This window comes from Salvelinus namaycush, chromosome 10, assembly GCF_016432855.1.
Source record: "Salvelinus namaycush isolate Seneca chromosome 10, SaNama_1.0, whole genome shotgun sequence".
Classification (NCBI taxonomy): domain Eukaryota; kingdom Metazoa; phylum Chordata; class Actinopteri; order Salmoniformes; family Salmonidae; genus Salvelinus; species Salvelinus namaycush.
This window is the reverse complement of record NC_052316.1, coordinates 34,477,090-34,489,654: the sequence shown is the minus strand read 5'-3', so window position 1 is coordinate 34,489,654 and position 12,565 is coordinate 34,477,090. Positions and strand designations below refer to the sequence as shown.

The 12,565-nt window shown below is 45.7% G+C and overlaps 1 protein-coding gene across 1 annotated transcript in view; it reads right to left on the bottom strand.

The window, feature by feature from the left end:
• The window catches only part of LOC120054971 (1-phosphatidylinositol 4,5-bisphosphate phosphodiesterase gamma-1-like), a 64,299-nt gene that overhangs the window by 44,432 nt on the left and 7,302 nt on the right, over nt 1–12,565 (bottom strand). The gene's annotated exons all lie outside the window — the stretch shown is intronic.

Below are 12,565 nucleotides of genomic sequence, written 5' to 3'. Positions count from 1 at the left end.
ACACACACACACAGACACACACACACACAGCAGGGCTGAGAGAAAAGTCATGAAGCTGAATATTTCTCCTGAGATACGAATGTAAACACACCACACCTCACTATGGCTTCCAGAGAGAGAGAGTGAGTTAGAGAGCGAGCGACAGAAGGAAGGAAAAGGGGAGATAGAGAAGGCGGGAGGGGGCGAGAGAGAAAGAGAGCGATGGGGAGAGATAACGAGAGTAGGAGAGGAAGAGAGGAGAGAATGGGAGAGAGAAGAAAAAGAGATAGGGGCAAGAGAAAGAGAGGGGGAGAGAGAAGAGAGAGGGCACGAGAGAGAAGCAGAAAGATGTGGAGAAATAACGAGAGGAAGAGAAAAGGGGGGAAAGAGGGTGTGTTAACCACATGGCACCCTATTCCCTATATAGTGCACTGGTCAAAAATGGAGCACTATATAGGGAATAGGGTAACATTTGGGACGCAACCAGGGAGAAGGAAAGAGAGACGAGAACAGTGAGAGGGAGAGAGAGAAGGATAGACGGGGAGAGATAAGGGTAGGGGAAGAGAGGGTGAAGGACAGAGCGAGAGAGAAGGATAGACAGAGAGAGATAAGGGTATGGGAAGAGAGGGTGAAGGACAGAGAGAGAGAAGGATAGATGGGGAGAGAAGGGTAGGGGAAGAGAGGGTGAAGGACAGAGAGAGAGAGAAGCAACATGGAGGAGAGTTGTGTGCATGTGAGGAAAGCATAGTTCCATAGTACCACATAAACACACACATCCATCTTTAGCTGCAGAGCAGGCCAACTACAGTTCTACAGAGCAGCAGGTGTAAGCATTCCCATACATCTAGTCTACACTCTACAATACCGTCTACAGTCTACCATACAGTCTACAGCAGGGGTGTCAAAGTTTTTATTTATTTACTTATTTCACCTTTATTTAACCTTTACTTAACACCCATCCCGGATCCGGGAGCATCCTCATCAGTAAAAGCTGACTAGCATAGCCTAGCCTAGCGCCACAAGTAAATAATAGCATATAAATATCATGAAATCACAAGTCCAATACAGCAAATGAAAGATAAACATCTTGTGAATCCAGCCATCATTTCCGATTTTTAAAATGTTTTACAGCGAAAACACAATATGTATTTCTATTAGCTAACCACAATAGCCAAAGACTCAACCGTATATTTTCACCATGTTTCTACCGCATAGGTAGCTATCACAAAACCGACCAAATAGAGATATAATTAGTCACTAACCAAGAAACAACTTCATCAGATGACAGTCTTATAACATGTTATACAATAAATTTATGTTTTGTTTGAAAATGTGCATATTTGAGGTATAAATCATAGTTTTACATTGCAGCTACCATCAAAAATATCACCAAAGCAGCCAGAATAATTACAGAGAGCAACGTGAAATACCTAAATACTCATCATAAAACATTTATGAAAAATACATGGTGTACAGCAAATGAAAGATAAACATCTTGTGAATCCAGCCAATATTTCCGATTTTTTAAGTGTTTTACAGCGAAAACACAATATAGCATTATATTAGCTTACCACAATAGCCAAACACACAACCGCATTTATTCACCGCATAGATAGCATTCGCAAAAACCAGCAAAAGATATAAAATTAATCACTAACCTTGACCAACTTCATCAGATGACAGTCTTATAACATCAGGTTATACAATACACTTATGTTTTGTTCAAAAATGTGCATATTTAGAGCTGCAAACCGTGGTTATACATTGTGAATATGTAGCATCGATTCACCAGAATGCAATTAAACACTGCCATGATCGATGTCCAGAAGATAAATGTGCAAGTAGAGATACTGGGGTGCAAAGGAGCAAAATAAATAAATAACAGTATAGTGATGAGGTAGTTGTATGGGCTATTTACAGATGGGCTATGTACAGGTGCAGTGATCTGTGAGCTGCTCTGACAGCTGGTGCTTAAAGCTAGTGAGGGAGATATGAGTCTCCAGATTCAGTGATTTTTGCAGTTCGTTCCAGTCATTGGCAGCAGAGAACTGGAAGGAAAGGCAGCCAAAGAAGGAATTTGCTTTGGGGGTGACCAGTGAAATATACCTGCTGGAACGCGTGCTACGGGTGAGTGCTGCTATGGTGACCAGTGAGCTGAAATAAGGCGGGGCTTTACCTAGCAAATACTTATAGATGACCTGGAGCCAGTGGGTTTGGCGACGAATATGAAGCGAGGGCCAGCCAACGAGAGCATACAGGTCGCAGTGGTGGGTAGTATATGGCTCTTTGGTCACAAAACTGATGGCACTGTGATAGACTGCATCCAATTTGCTGAGTAGAGTGTTGGAGGCTATTTTGTAAATGACATCACCGAAGTCAAGGATCAGTAAGATAGTCAGTTTTACAAGGGTATGTTTGGCAGCATGAGTGAAGGATGCTTTGTTGCGAAATAGGAAGCCTATTCTAGATTTAATTTTGGATTGGAGATGCTTAATGTGAGTCTGGAAGGAGAGTTTACAGTCTAACCAGACACCTAGGTATTTGTAGTTGTCCACATATTCTAAGTCAGAACCGTCCAGAGTAGTGATGCTGGACGGGTGGGAAGGTGAGGGCAGCGATCGTTCGAAGAGCATGCATTTAGTTTTACTTGCAATTAAGAGCAGTTGGAGGCCACGGAAGGAGAGTTGTATGGCATTGAAGCTCGTCTGGAGGTGAGTTAACACAGTGTCCAAAGAAGGGCCAGAAGTATACAGAATGGTGTCGTCTGCGTAGAGGTGGATCAAAGAATCACCAGCAGCAAGAGCGACATCATTGATGTTTACAGAGAATGGAGAGTCGGCCCGAGAATTGAACCCCCATAGAGACTGCCAGAGGTCCGGACAACAGGCCCTCCGATTTGACACACTGAACTCTGTCTGAGAAGTAGTTGGTGAACCAGGCGAGGCAGTCATTTGAGAAACCAAGGCTGTTGAGTCTGCCGATAAGAATGTGGTGATTGACGGAGTCGAAAGCCTTGGCCAGGTCGATGAATACAGCTGCACAGTATTGTCTCTTATCGATGGCGGTTATGATATCGTTTAGGACCTTGAGCGTGGCTGAGGTGCACCCATGACCAGCTCGGAAACCAGATTGCATAGCGGAGAAAGTACGGTGGGATTCGAAATGGTCGGTGATCTGTTCGTTAACTTGGCTGTCGAAGACCTTAGAAAGGCAGGGTAGGATAGATATAGGTCTGTAGCAGTTTGGGTCTAGAGTGTCTCCCCCTTTGAAGAGGGGGATGACCGCAGCAGCTTTCCAATCTTTGGGGATCTCAGACGATACGAAAGAGAGGTTGAATAGGCTAGTAATAGGGGTTGCAACAATTTTGGCGGATCCTTTTACAAAGACAGGGTCCAGATTGTCTAGCCCGGCTGATTTGTAGGGGTCCAGATTTTGCAGCTCTTTCAGAACATCAGCTATCTGGATTTGGGTGAAGGAGAAATGGGGAGGCTTGGGCAAGTTGCTGTGGGGGGTGCAGGGCTGTTGACCGGGGTAGTGGTAGCCAGATGGAAAGCATGGCCAGCCGTAGAGAAATGCTTATTGAAATTCTCAATTATCGTGGATTTATCGGTGGTGACAGTGTTTCCTAGCCTCAGTCTTTCCATGGAGGGCCTAGTGTCTGCAGGTTTTGGGTTTTTCCTTTCAATTAAGTCCTAGACAACCAGGTGTGGAGAGTTGCTTACTAATTAGTGACCTTAAATCATCAATCAAGTACAAGGGAGGAGCGAAAACCCGCAGATACTTGGCCCTCCGTGGAATGACTTTTCATGTGGTCTACAGTCTACCATTCAGTCTAAAGCAGGGGTGTCCAACTAATTTTACCTCGGGGGCCGCATTCGGTCTTCAACGAGGTCCGGAGGGCCGCAATGAAAATTGGTTTTATTCCTTGCCGTCAAAATTTGCTAATAATAGTAATCCTCTATCCATCATGTTTGCAATTTCCAATGCTCCCTGACTGTCTAGTAATTAGTAGCGAGCTGGACAGTCAAGAAACCTTATGAGAAAAGGTCAATTGACTGTGCACAGTGATTATTAGCGAGCTGGACAGTAAAAAAACGGTAAGAATATAGGTCCGTTATCTTTCTACACAGTTTTGATTTGGATTTAGTCATTTAAAAGTATATCGAGTTTGTTTTCCATATCATACAGTCTACTGTCTACAGTATAGTCTACACTCTACAGTATACTGAACAGTCTATAGTCCACAGTGTACCGTACAGTTTACAATCTACTATACAGTCTACATTCTACCATACAGTCTACAGTATGCCATGCAGTCTACAGTTTACTGTACAGTCTACCGTAGTTTACAGTCTGCCATACAGTCTACAGTATACCGTACAGTCTACCATACACTCTACAGTCTACCAAACAGTCTACAGTCTACCACACAGTCTACAGTCTGCAGTATATAGCCTACTATACAGTCTAATGTCTACCATACAGTCTACCATACAGTCTACCATACAATCTACAGTCTACCATACAGTCTACAGTCTACTATACAGTCTACAGTCTACCACACAGTCTACAGTCCACCACAGTCTACAGTCCACCGTACATTATACAGCCAACCGTAGAGTCTACAGTCCACCAAACAGTCTACAGTCTACTGTACAGTTTACAGTCTACCATACAGTTTACAGGCTACAGTCTACAGTCTACCATACAGTTTACAATCTACCATACAATCTACAGTCTACAGTCTACAATATACAGTCTACAGTCTACCATACAGTTTAAAGTCTACTATACAGTTTAAAGTCTATTGTACAGTCTACAGTCGACCATACAGTCTACAGCCTACCATACAGTCTACAGTCTACCATACAGTCTACAGTCTACAGTCCACCATTCAGTCAGAGGAAATCTGGTTTCTATCTGGGTCTGCTGTATGTGCAGATTATAGATCAGAGGAAAAGTTTGGCACCAGATTAAGAGACTAAGATGATCATCTGAGGGAAGAGAATATCTCCAGCTGGTTACAAGAGTCAGTCGATGTCTGCGTCCCAAATGGGCTCACAAGGCTCTGGTCAAAATAAGTGTAGGAAATAGGCTGCTATTTGGGACTCAGCATGTTCAGTGCTCAATGCCAGAGAGGATAGACTAACATACGTGGCAAGAGAGCTGAGGTGGTGGTGGTGGGAAGGCTGTCCTGGCCATTACTGTATGGGTTTGTGTGTGTGTGTTCTGAATACAATGCTGTGAAGCAAATCTGGATGACCTGAGATGGGAGACTGGTCTGGCACTGAGACAGAAAAGCACTTTACCGTGAAATGCTTACTTGATCATAACCAACAGTGCAGTTCAAGAAGAGTTAAGAAAATACTGTATTTACCAAGTAGACTAAAATAATAAAAAGTAACACAATAAGAATAACGAGGCTATATACAGGGGGCACCGGTACCGAGTCAGTGTGTGGGGGTACACTGGAGTGATAGATGTGCAGAAGATGAATGTGCAAGTAGAGATACTAGGGTGCAAAGGAGCAAAATAAATAAATAACAGTATGGGGATGAGGTATTTGGATGGGCTATTTAGTTAGTTGAGGTAATTTGTACATGTAGGTGGGGTGAAGTGACTATGCATAGAAAATAAACAGCGAGTAGCAAAAGTGAGGGGGGCGGGAGGAGGGGGGGGGGGGTCAATGAAACAGTCCGGTAGCGATTTTATTTATTGTTCAGCAGTCTTATGGCTTGGGGGTAGAAGCTGTAGAGGAGCCTTTTGGTCCTAGACTTGGCGCTCCGGTATCGCTTCCCGTGCGGTAGCAGAGAAAACAGTCTATAACTTGGGTGTGTGTGTCTATGTATGTATGTGTGTATGTGTGTATGTGTCTATCTGTGTGTATGTGTGTGTATGTGTCTATGTGTGTGTGTATGTGTCTATGTGTGTATGTGTGTGTATGTGTGTGTCTATGTGTGTATGTGTGTATGTGTGTGTATGTGTGTGTCTATGTGTCTATGTGTGTATGTGTGTATGTGTGTATGTGTGTGTATGTGTGTGTCTATGTGTGTGTGTGTGTGTGTGTGTGTGTGTGTGTGTGTGTGTGTGTGTGTGTGTGTGTGTGTGTGTGTGTGTGTGTGTGTGTGTGTGTGTGTGTGTGTGTGTCTGAGACAATAAGGCGTATCGGTCTGTGTGTGTGTGTATGTTTTTGTGTGTGTCTGGGACAATAAGGCGTATCGGCCTCCCAGCCAAGAGTCACGCTTGGCTCACCATAACCATGTTAGTTAGTTAATACAGCCTGGCTTTCTCATGCTTACTGGGATTTTGCGCCACACTCACCACAAACACACAAAACAGTGTTCCCTCCCTCTGAGGCCTTTCATCCTGGTCCAGACTGTGATTAAGACACACACTCCTCTTCTCACATCTCCCTATCTCTCTCTCTCTCTCTCACACACACACACACACACACACACACACACACACACACACACACACACACACACACACACACACACACACACACACACACACACACACACACACACACACACACAAACACACACACACACACACACACACACACACACACACACACACACACACACACACACTCCTCTCTTCACATCTCTCTCTCATACACACACACACACACACACACACACACACACACACACACACACACACACACACACACACACACACACACACACACACACACACACACACACACACACACACACACACACACACTTCTCTCTTGTAGAAGAAAGACCAACGAGAGATTCTTCTAGTCTATAGATCTGCAGTATATACATCTACAATGACCTCTTTAGAGTACCATTGTATGAGTCATAATACCCATAAAACAAGGAAATGGTTCCAATCGTTTTTCCACCGGTAATGTTTCCCATAGGGTTTTTTAGAAACACTTAAAAGAAGGGCTGTGTTTCGTGTAGCCTACCCTGGAGTGGCATGTTGATAACTGTGTAAATCTCTCTAGGACAAGGTGACTTTTATCAATATATTTGTCCCTTCAAAATAAAATGCTAATTAGCTGCTAATGTGGCTATCATAGTAAAAATGCCATGATGATCTGGACGAGGCAAAGGTAAATATCTCTGGGTGAACTATTAACTAAATTTAGGAATTAATAAATTGGCAAAATTTCATTGAATTGACAATTCTGTGAACTGTCTTGGGCAAGTTTTACATTGACACAATACCTGTTAGCAAAGGTGTCAGCTAGAGATGACGAGCAGGAACAATACCTGTTAGCAAAGGTGTCAGCTAGAGATGACGAGCAGGAACAATACCTGTTAGCAAAGGTGTCAGATAGAGATGACGAGCAGGAACAATACCTGTTAGCAAAGGTGTCAGATAGAGATGACGAGCAGGAACAATACCTGTTAGCAAAGGTGTCAGATAGAGATGACGAGCAGGAACAATACCTGTTAGCAAAGGTGTCAGATAGAGATGACGAGCAGTAACAATACCTGTTAGCAAAGGTGTCAGATAGAGATGACGAGCAGGAACAATACCTGTTAGCAAAGGTGTCAGCTAGAGATGACGAGCAGGAACAATACCTGTTAGCAAAGGTGTCAGCTAGAGATGACGAGCAGGAACAATACCTGTTAGCAAAGGTGTCAGCTAGAGATGACGAGCAGGAACAATACCTGTTAGCAAAGGTGTCAGCTAGAGATGACGAGCAGGAACAATACCTGTTAGCAAAGGTGTCAGCTAGAGATGACGAGCAGGAACAATACCTGTTAGCAAAGGTGTCAGATAGAGATGACGAGCAGGAACAATACCTGTTAGCAAAGGTGTCAGCTAGAGATGACGAGCAGGAACAATACCTGTTAGCAAAGGTGTCAGATAGAGATGACGAGCAGGAACAATACCTGTTAGCAAAGGTGTCAGCTAGAGATGACGAGCAGGAACAATACCTGTTAGCAAAGTGTCAGCTAGAAATGACATGCAGGAGCTTGCAAGGATTTGTAATCTTGCATGATGTCTAATTTGATGCTAATTAGCATTTTCGAATCTGAGAGTAAATAGAGCCGAATATATTGATAAAAGTCACCTTGTCCTAGAGAGATTTACACAGTTATCAAAATGTCACACCGGGGTAGGCCTACACGAAACACAGCCCTTATTTTAAGTGTTTCTAAAATTCCTTATCGGAAAAATGAATGGTGGAAAAACAATTGGAACCATTTCCCTGTTTGACCGTTAGGTTTTATGGGTATTATTGCACCTCCACTATGGGGCTCTATACATGACTAATCAAATGTCTTCTATACTGAATAATAACCTCAGAAGGTCATGGGAATTTCTACTGATATGATGACTCGTCTACATCGTTTCATTGTACAAAATGTTCTGTCTTTTCTTAGCTTTGCCGTGACATTGGGTGGATGTTAATGATGTGGTTCTCATTAGTACCGCATGGTACATGTTATGTGGTCAAAGTTAAACTAACATCAACAACCAGCCAGAGAGAGATCATTCCAACTTTCTGACCTGTAACACACTGTTCTAGAATGAGGCGTGACTGGAATGTCTTTAATTGTGTGGAAAATTATGCGCGCATGGATAGGGCCAGAAGACGTGCTTTGTCATGATTCTGATTTGTCAGATACCTAGCAACAATGACAAGAAGCTGCCATGTGGGGAATCGTAGGTGGCTTGTTTCAGCTGGTTGTATCTTGTTTTTGATACCATGTCTTGTTTAGAGGTGTTTTGACTGATGTCAGTGCTAATATGGCTAAAATTCGCTAGCTAGTTAACCAACTGTAAATATGCATTTGAGAGACAAAAAGTGCTCATTGTGCAAATGTATTTATGTTTCCAATAAACATTTGGAGACGAAATATAGTTTACATGTTGTCAACAATCTAAGCCAACCCTGTGTGTTTTTCCCCATAGTTGCGCACACATCGGTTTTGTTGCTAAATAACCAACCTGTCTATATAGTGCACTACTTTTGACCAGAGCCCTATGATCCCCGGTCAAAAGTAGTGCACATAATAGGGAATAGAGTACCATTTGGGATTCATCCTGTATGATTTGTATATTCCAGAGAAGGTGAACAAACAGGGTGAAATGTGAATGCTTGGTACTGTTGCATTGACGTAATAATCACGTTATACCAGCTACACAGTGGCACGGACAGAAAGGGGTGGAGGCTGCTAAAATAATTCAAATGAATGGTTCATACACACTGTGTTGTAAACACACACACACACACACACCATCTCCCAGTCTCCATTCCTTTTCCAGAGTGACACCGGGGCCTTTGTTTTCCTGAGCTCAGTCCTTCAGTCTGAAGCAGGATGTGAAGAGCTCCCTGATAACCAGCACTTCCTGCCACTTAAGAGTGATACTACTAGTGATACTGAGGCTGGGAAGATGTGTGTGTGTGTTTGTGCTGCAGCTTGTCGTCTGTATAGAGGGCTAGGAAGATGTGTGTGTGTGTGTGTGTGTGTGTGTGTGTGTGTGTGTGTGTGTGTGTGTGTGTGTGTGTGTGTGTGTGTGTGTGTGTGTGTGTGTGTGTGTGTGTGTGTGTGTGTGTGTGTGTGTGTGTGTGTGTGTGTGTGTGTGTGCGTGTGTGTGTGTGTGTGACAGAGCTCACAGCTACAGCACTGGTAACCTCTGTAAACAGACATCACACAGGTCTCCCTCAAGACATACAAAGAAACAGACACCGTATTAATGTTGTTTTAAAACGGCGGTAGAGAAACTGTAATGAAAACAAAGGCAACAAACGAGGCTGAAGAGGAGAGGGGGAGGTGAAAGGAAAGATAGAAACAAATAGATGTTCAAGGGAAGAGAAAGTAAAGGAGAGAGAGAATAAACTAAACGACAAAGGAGAAAGGGGGACTGGTACAGGACGTGAGACTGACCTCTAAAAGAAAATAACCAAAAGAAAGAAAGACAAAAGTGAGAAAGGAGGGAGTGGCATGAAAATGGGAGGTGGAAAAGCATGAAGTTGAGCATCAAGGGTTCAACTTTAAACAAGTAAAAGTGAAGATAAGTGATGAAAGCCAAGGGAGAGCTAGGAAGGAGAGAGAGAGCTAGTTGAAAAAGACCTGGGAGATTGATAGTGGGAGAACAGAGAGAGGGAGTAACAGATGGAAAACTGGGGGTGGTAAAAACTGAAGTAGCAAGGGATGGACTGGAGAGGTAGAGAGTGAGGAAAGGAGAGCAGAGGAAAGGAGAGAGTGATGGAGAGCAGGTGAGGGGAGGGTTAGCGAGTGAGGAAGAGTAGGGGGAAGGAGAGAGGGAAGGAGGGACAGCAGGGAAGGTAGAGAGTGAGGGATAACAGGGGAGATCGAGAGTGAGGGAAGGAGGGAGAGCAGGGGGAATGAGAGTAAGAGCAGGGGAAAGAAGAGAGGGAGGGATAGCAGAGGGAGGGAGGGAGGGAGGGAGGGAGGGAGGGAGGGAGGGAGGGAGGGAGGGAGGGAGGGAGGGAGGGAGGGAGGGAGGGCAGGGCAGGGCAGGGCAAAGGAGAGAGGGAGGGAGGGATAGCAGAGAAAAGGAGAAAGTGAGGGAGGGAGAGCCGGGGAAAGGAGAGGAAGGGGTAGCAGAGGGAAGGAGAAAGTGAGGGAGGGAGAACCGGGGAAAGGAGAGGGAGGTAGAGCAGAGGGAAGGAGAAAGTGAGGGAGGGAGAACAGGGGAAAGAAGAAAGGGAGGGAGGGAGAGCAGAGGGAAGGAGAAAGTGAGGGAGGGAGAGCAGAGGGAAGGAGAAGGGAGGGATGGAGAGCAGAGTGAAGGAGAAAGTGAGGGAGGGAGAGCAGAGGGAAGGAGAAAGTGAAGGAGGGAGAGCAGAGGGAAGGAGAAAGTGAGGTAGAGCAGGGGAAAGGAGAAAGTGAGGGAGGGAGAGCAGAGGGAAGGAGAAAGTGAGGGAGGTAGAGCAGAGGGAAGGAGAAAGTGAGGGAGGGAGAGCAGAGGGAAGGAAAAAGTGAGGGAGGGGAGCAGAGGGAAGGAGAAAGTGAGGGAGGGAGAGCAGAGGGAAGGAGAAAGTGAGGGAGGGAGAGCAGAGGGAAGGAGAAGTGAGGGAGGGAGAGCAGGGGAAAGGAGAAAGGGAGGGAGGGAGAGCAGAGGAAAGGAGAAAGGGAGGGAGGGAGAGCAGAGGAAAGGAGAAAGTGAGGGAGGAGAGCAGAGGGAAGGAGAAAGTGAGGGAGGGGAGCAGGGGAAAGGAGAAAGGGAGGGAGGGAGAGCAGGGGAAAGGAGAAAGGGAGGGAGGGAGAGCAGAGGAAAGGAGAAAGGGAGGGAGGGAGAGCAGAGGAAAGGAGAAAGTGAGGGAGGAGAGCAGAGGGAAGGAGAAAGTGAGGGAGGGAGAGCAGGGGAAAGGAGAAAGTGAGGGAGGTAGAGCAGAGGGGAGGAGAAAGGGAGGGAGGGAGAGCAGGGGAAAGGAGAAGGGGAGGGAGGGAGAGCAGAGGAAAGGAGAAAGTGAGGGAGGGAGAGCAGGGGAAAGGAGAAAGTGAGGGAGGGAGAGCAGGGGAAAGGAGAAAGTGAGGGAGGTAGAGCAGAGGGGAGGAGAAAGGGAGGGAGGGAGAGCAGGGGAAAGGAGAAAGGGAGGGAGGGAGAGCAGAAGAAAGGAGAAAGTGAGGGAGGGAGAGCAGGGGAAAGGAGAAAGGGAGGGAGGGAGAGCAGGGGAAAGGAGAAAGTGAGGGAGGTAGAGCAGAGGGGAGGAGAAAGGGAGGGAGGGAGAGCAGGGGAAAGGAGAAAGGGAGGGAGGGAGAGCAGAAGAAAGGAGAAAGTGAGGGAGGGAGAGCAGGGGAAAGGAGAAAGGGAGGGAGGAGGAGCAGAGGAAAGGAGAAAGGGAGGGAGGGAGAGCAGGGGAAAGGAGAAAGTGAGGGAGGGAGAGCAGAGGAAAGGAGAAAGGGATGGAGGAAGAGCAGGGGAAAGGAGAAAGGGAGGGAGGGAGAGCAGGGGAAAGGAGAAAGGGAGGGAGGGAGAGCAGAGGAAAGGAGAAAGGGAGGGAGGGAGAGCAGAGGAAAGGAGAAAGGGAGGGAGTGAGAGCAGAGGAAAGGAGAAAGGGAGGGAGGGAGAGCAGAGGAAAGGAGAAAGGGAGGGAGGGAGAGCAGGGTAAAGGAGAGAGTGTTGGAGAGCTGAATAGAGAAGTGGAGACTCACAGTTCCAGGAATGTTACTCCCTATGGGGGGGTTGTAGGATTATGGCGGAATATGTTTGTAAAGAGGAGGAGTGGGGTGCGGGGTAGAATTATGAGTGCGTGTGTGTGAGTGCATGTGTAAGAAGGAGAAAGACTTGAGACGGCCAGCCAGTGGAATATAGCAGCACAGTAGCAAACACACACACCAAGATAGCTAACAATAGATTCTGTTCTGAGCATAATACGGTTTATGATCATGAATGATTAACAAGGCTCTCAAGCAAAACCACAAGATACTGTCAGTGTGTGTGGCTACTATCAGATACACAACATGACCAAAAGTATGTGGACACCTGCTCATTGAACATCTCATTCCAAAATTATGGGCATTAATATGGAGTTCGTCCCCCTTTGCTGCTATAACAGCCTCCATTCATCTGGGAAGGCTTTCCACTAGATGTTGGAACATTGCTGCAGGGACTTGCT